Source organism: Sitophilus oryzae, unplaced genomic scaffold, assembly GCF_002938485.1.
Source record: "Sitophilus oryzae breed Bouriz unplaced genomic scaffold, Soryzae_2.0 scaffold_359_pilon_pilon, whole genome shotgun sequence".
Taxonomy (NCBI): domain Eukaryota; kingdom Metazoa; phylum Arthropoda; class Insecta; order Coleoptera; family Curculionidae; genus Sitophilus; species Sitophilus oryzae.
The window spans coordinates 373,829-380,045 of NW_022146928.1; the positions used below are offsets into that span (position 1 = coordinate 373,829).

The window sequence follows — 6,217 nt, forward strand, 5'->3', positions numbered from 1 at the left end:
ACGCCGGCGCCGTCTATATGTACGATGGTCGCAGTCGCTTTTGCTGGTCGGTCCGATCCGATGCAGTGCGCGCGGAGCCTTATCCGAGAATACTATAAGACGGAATGAGCGACTTATGCAGTAACAGACAAATAGATGCTGCAATATCACCTATCGCCTTATTAATTACAAAGATAATTAAAAAAGGAGGAGGGGGAAATAATTGACCACACATCGAAAGATTAAGTGACATTGGTAGACTTCTAGGTGAATTATATCTGAGAGGACATCATTCAGAGTCAGTGTCAAGAACATAGCTTCTCCTCATAAATTTAAATAAAGTTACTAAAGACTTTAAGATCCACTCCAGTCTCTATCTTCTATTTGGAAATGAAACCGTTTCTTGGACGAAGCTTAGAACTGATCAGTTTCTTTCCAATATCTTTATTATTCCAAGACCAGATGGAACGATTGATCCTTAACCTTAAGTGATTTAATGAATTTGTTAAAAGGAAACAATAGAAAATTGAACAACATAAAACTGTTTTATGGCACCAGAAGATCTAAAAGAGGTCTACTTTACCTTGTTCCAATTAAAGACCCACACTAAAAATATATAAGGCTTTATATTAACAAATCGCTATGAGTTTGCGAGAACTGTTTGCCTTTTGGGGTTTTAAAAAGATGTTTAAAATTTATTACGGCTCTTCTTAGAAAAAGAGGTTTCTTATTAGTGGCCCTATTTAGATGATATCCTTCTTTTTGCAAATTTTCTGGAAGCTTGTAAGAATAATGTGAAAGAGACATTATTTTCGATTTATTTTTATAGTGTAATTTGAGAAAAGTAACCTCATACAAAATCAAATTTATAAACATTTAGGTTTTTTGTATAATTCACAAGCTATGATTATTTCTTTGTTTAAGGAAAGGCGTTTAAAATACAAATAGTACATTAGGAAGATTTTCTTATATGACAAGTTGTAAAAGAGATTTTTCACGGTTCATTGGGTCGTTAATTTCAGCTGCTACAGCTATTAAGTAGGTATGCTTTTGATACAGTTGTTACTAAGCTGTTACTAAGTTGTTCGAAAAGAAGCATTTTTTAGCCTTACTAAATTCTGGAGGTAATTATGAGGTAGATATGTATATATTAGTAGTGGGAACTATCGAATGAATACTATCGAAACATTCGATAGTTGCAATTCATTCGAATAATTCGATAGTTAGTAAGAAAACATTTGTTGAAAACTATTCGAATAAAAATTATCGAATAGATCCGTCATCTGCCTTGAAATATTGTATTCTAGTAATTCGGCAGCAAAAACCATTCATTTATAAAATTCATTCATTTATGAAATTCATTCATTCGTCAGGATCGATTATAATAAAATATTAACTGAATTTTAGTTGTCGCCCGGCGACGTAGGTTTCCAAACCCGACAGCGGTCGGTGGCAATGCTATGAAAGAAGCCGGCATCTTTGATTTTTTGCGGAGTCAGATATAGATAACGACACATTATTTTTTTTATTGAGGTGCTAGTATTTACACAGAAAATACATTATGAAGGGCGCTGTTGCCATATTTTGGTATTAGTTGATATTAGCAAAGAATATTATTGTTTGGCTTTAGTTAGTTAGGGATAGTATGTCTATATATTCTGAATTTTTTTTTATTAATATCCTGTTGTTACACTGCAATAATACTTGTTATTTTGGATGTAAGAAAATGATTTTTAATGTTTTTAAGCAAAGACTGGTTTAATAAATAATAATAACAGTAATAATTTGTTATACCTATTAACAACAAAATTTAAAATGATTTAATATAAATATTTTTTTTAAGTATTAGCAAAATATAAACAACAAATTAGATGTCAAAATTATTTATATTAGATCCTATTTAAAAATAATATAGTCTCTAAATTTTTTGGCAACGTTGGTTTATTGAATAATAATAATTACAGAACTAATTTGTTATATTAAGAACAAATTTTAAAATCATGAAATATAAACATTTATTAATTTTCTAAGCATGCAGTGTAATGGAAGGAAAATATAAATAAAAAATTAGAAATCAAAATTATTTATATTTATTACTATTTAAAAATTATATTTACTTTTACTGGCATTTACTTTAAAAAATAAATGAAATATTTCTTCGCAAAAAAGTACATGTAAGAGAATTAGCATAAACAAAATACAAACATCGTTAACTTTTTTTTTAAATTTGCACGTGTAAAACTTTCATTTTAATTTTCTCACCCCATAGTTTGAGTTCGATAACCATTTACTTAACTACATTACTTAAATATGATTATTAAGTTCAACTAATTAATATTATTAAAACATCTAAAATACAAATATGTATTTTTAAAATTAATTGTAAGTTCATCTCATCTCTCTTAAAAATTGCTACCTCTCAAAATTTCCCATTAAAAAATAGCCATATACCATATAAAATTAAATAATTGAAAGATCGGACTACGGAAAACCACACAAATTTTCGGAAAACTTTTGACCACCTGCACATGCACACAATCGTCAATAAATAAAATTAAAAAATAACTACTATTTTAGTATTTTAACTATTTTAATAAACGCAAAAATAGCACAGTATTTATACGGCAAAGTTATAAAAATTTGGAAGAACTAATAATGCACTGACGCATACAAAAATCAAACGAATACTAAATTTATTTATCAAAAGCATTCCATAGTCGTGGCTCAACGATAACCATTTAGTCGCACGGCGAGGTTGTCACATATGCTTTAGTATACAAATGAATGAATGATTTTATTCGAATAAAACCATTCGATAGTTGAAATCATTCATTCATTAACCATTCGATAGTGTAATTCATTCGATAGTTCCCATCGCTAGTATATATTGCCCTCTTTATCCATGGATTTCGCTTGGTGTTCAAGTAAAATTCAACATTCAAATATCACAATATAAATGGCTGGGGACCTAATTTCACGGTCATACTGTTTTTGTTTTTTGTCGAAAGTAGAGAAAGTCTATCATAAAAATGAACCAGAACTTTTAGCTGTATGTTTTGGTCTAAGAAGTTTCATTTAATTGTTTAAATTGTAATACCCTATGTTGTATTGATAATACAACGGCTGTGTGCATGATTAACATCATGGGTAGTGTTAAGTACTAGACTTTAAACAATTTAGTAAGAAAAATGTGGAGCTGGTGGCAAGAACGAAATACTTATGTTCTTATATACTCATATATTGCCTCAAATGACAACACTTTTTGTTGACTGAGCATCTAGAAGAATACAAAGAAACCGAATGGAGTCTTGCGGTGCGGTGTTTGCTTTTAGAAAAATTACCGAGATAATTTGGTTTTTCACACATCACACAAAATTTGTTTCTTGGGTGGGAGTCCGGAGATATAGAAGATGGGCTTTAAAAGTTATACAAAAATGTATTGGGGAAAAGGCAGAGAGAATCCTTGTATATACACATACCCCTTTGGACTTGTTAATAATGTTTTTTTCTTCTTTTTAAGTCACTTTTAGTGTCAAAACCTCTAATTTTTGAACCAAATTCTATTGTCGAAAAACTTTTTCCTGGTAGCAGGGAGTCGGGGTGCCGCTATTACGACAAGGAATTCCCGTATAATCAATATCTCTTCAATATCCAGTTCTACGTTCCAGCAGTACTCAATAAGGAAAGTTATGGTAACAATTTTACATGCTAAATAAATTGGATCCTTTTGTACTTACGGTACCTAATGTCTTGGATCTATCCTAGTCAGCCTAAGAATGGGGTTTCTTATGGTACCCTTAACTATATCTTCTGCGCTGGCACAAATGACAGGCATGTCTTCTGATTCTCGAATGAAAAGGTTCATTAAAGGTATATTTGGATTAAACCCTCCAAAACCAAGGCACGAAGACTTGGGACCCTAGTAATGTTCTGAATTATATAAGAATTTAATCTAATATCGACATATCTCTATAATCTTTAACAAAGAAACTTAAATAATCCTAACAGCAATAGCAACAGTTCATCGAATTCAAACTTTAAGTTTAATTAACAAAAAATACATGGTGATTAAACCCAATGACAAATACAGGGGTATCGCAATAGGCTCAAGGCCTCCGAGTGAGGGATCAAACATGATCCCAAACTCGAGCAACCTAACCTAACCTAAACCCAATGACAGGGCAGAGATTAGAATAATTTATTTATTTGTGATTATATGATAGACTTTTAATTGAAAATGCACAATTGGCTCACTGTATTTTAGCCCCAGAGGTTAACTAGTCTTGAATATTCTATTTACTTTGAATGTTTTGTAGGCAAAATTTAAGTGTCACTACAGAATGTTTCTTCTTTGTTAGTTATCTGTTATTACCTTTTGTGTCACGAGTGATATGAGAAATCATCTTCAAATATTATAAATATAAAATATGAGATAATGAGTTGTTGCATGTATGTATTTAAACATCTACAAACTATTATTTATGAGACGAGGCCGAAATATAATCTTAAGATCAAACGAACTTACCTCGTTGAAATAAATAAGTCCCTAACCCACCCTATAATTCATTTTTGAATTATTCCCGTTGCAACAACAGCTTTAAAATAGACTGAATATGGAGCAGTGCGGCGGGGCGAGCGGCGGCTGTTTTTGCTTTTTCAGCTTTAAAATAGTGATCGGTTCGGACTAATCCGAAGGTACTACAAACTATTATTTATTTCGACGAGGTCTACATATAATCAAGATTGAACATCACTTAAGGTAAGTTCGTTTGATCTTAAGATTATGCTGCAATGTTCAATTTTGTTATTAGTCCCATTAGAAAATAAAATACTGTATTTATTTTTTCTCTACAAAATTACATAACATGATTTATTGTGCTGATGGAGCTGCAAAATATCAATAAATATTTTGAAATTAAATTATTTATCGATATATGTAGTTAGATAAAAACTATTCCCATTTGATAAAGTGGACAAGTATTCATCTAGTTTTGACGCATTTTATATATGCCCTGCAATATACAGTACCTTTGTATAAATCAAATGTGAGGACAGTTTTATACATACGTTGAATTAAAAAGAAAATGTGAATTTACAATTTTGTGATTTTTAAATGTATAGAAAAGTTAATCTTTAAAAATGGCTATATTTTAAAAAACATTGGTATTATTTGACATATAAAATATTATTTTAAAATTTAGTGTAATATTCCCTGCATATTTTATAAAAACATGGAAGTGAAACTATATAACACTTGAAAACGAAGAAGATATGAAGAAAGATATGAAGCTAATTTACAACCCTGTATTTTAAATAACTTGAAAAAAATATATACTAGAGCCTAGGGCTTAACTGCTCACCTGAATTAGTTAAATCCTGGGTAACGTCATCACAGAGTCATTCATAGAGCAGGAATAGGTATGTTTCAGTTTTATATCAACCAAATTTTACTATCATCACAAGACAACATAATTACAAAAGGCATTGTGTTATATTTTCAAAGATTCTTGTCATATTTTTGGTCTACGAATACAAAACATTATTAATTTTTTTACTCCTCAATTATTAAAATATAGCTGATCCTCAAAGAGAGTTAATATCTGACTCGAAAGTTTATAAACAGCAAATGTCGATCTACAAATAAAATTCACAAATGTGTTTTTAATATAGCATTTTTAAACAAGCTAAGCTGGCTAGCCTCAGGCAAAGAATATTGTATTTTCGTAGTAGAATTATCTTTGTCTTTTTTGTCATGGCTTCTCCCATCACCAGGAGAAGAAAATTTTATCAGTTTTATTGCAATACTAAACATACGTTTTAAAATATGTATTTACTTTTCAGTATTTTTGGAAAATTATGCATTTTGGCTAAATTCTGGACTCATCTTTGTTATTTCCTCCATAGATCTATCAATACAACATTTTCTTGAACGAATAGGCCTTGTTCCCATGTTGGTCTTCAAATAAAAATTAACTAATTGCGTTGAAATACACTAATTATAGTGGTTAATAGATACCTCTGGGTAATTCGCGCAATATATAGGATATTAGTGATCACTTAAACATACATAATATTGCTAATACAACTCAAATAATTTGGAAATTCGCAAGCGAAAAAATCAAATCAACAATCGATATATGAGAATATGAGCAATGGCGGCCTCTGTCACGGCGTCGCGTAAAGCGGGACTAGAACGGAAGCGGAAATAAAAGCAGTAAAATATGTACCGGGTGATTTA

At 30.5% G+C, this 6,217-nt stretch overlaps 1 long non-coding RNA gene across 1 annotated transcript; it reads right to left on the bottom strand.

The window, feature by feature from the left end:
• Positions 1-4,822: 4,822 nt before the first annotated feature.
• LOC115885066 lies at positions 4,823-5,917 on the bottom strand. The gene is made up of 3 exons (XR_004050677.1): positions 5,814-5,917; positions 5,340-5,502; positions 4,823-4,866 (listed from the first exon to the last, which is right to left on the bottom strand). It is a non-coding gene; the product is annotated as an uncharacterized LOC115885066 (long non-coding RNA).
• Positions 5,918-6,217: the final 300 nt, after the last annotated feature.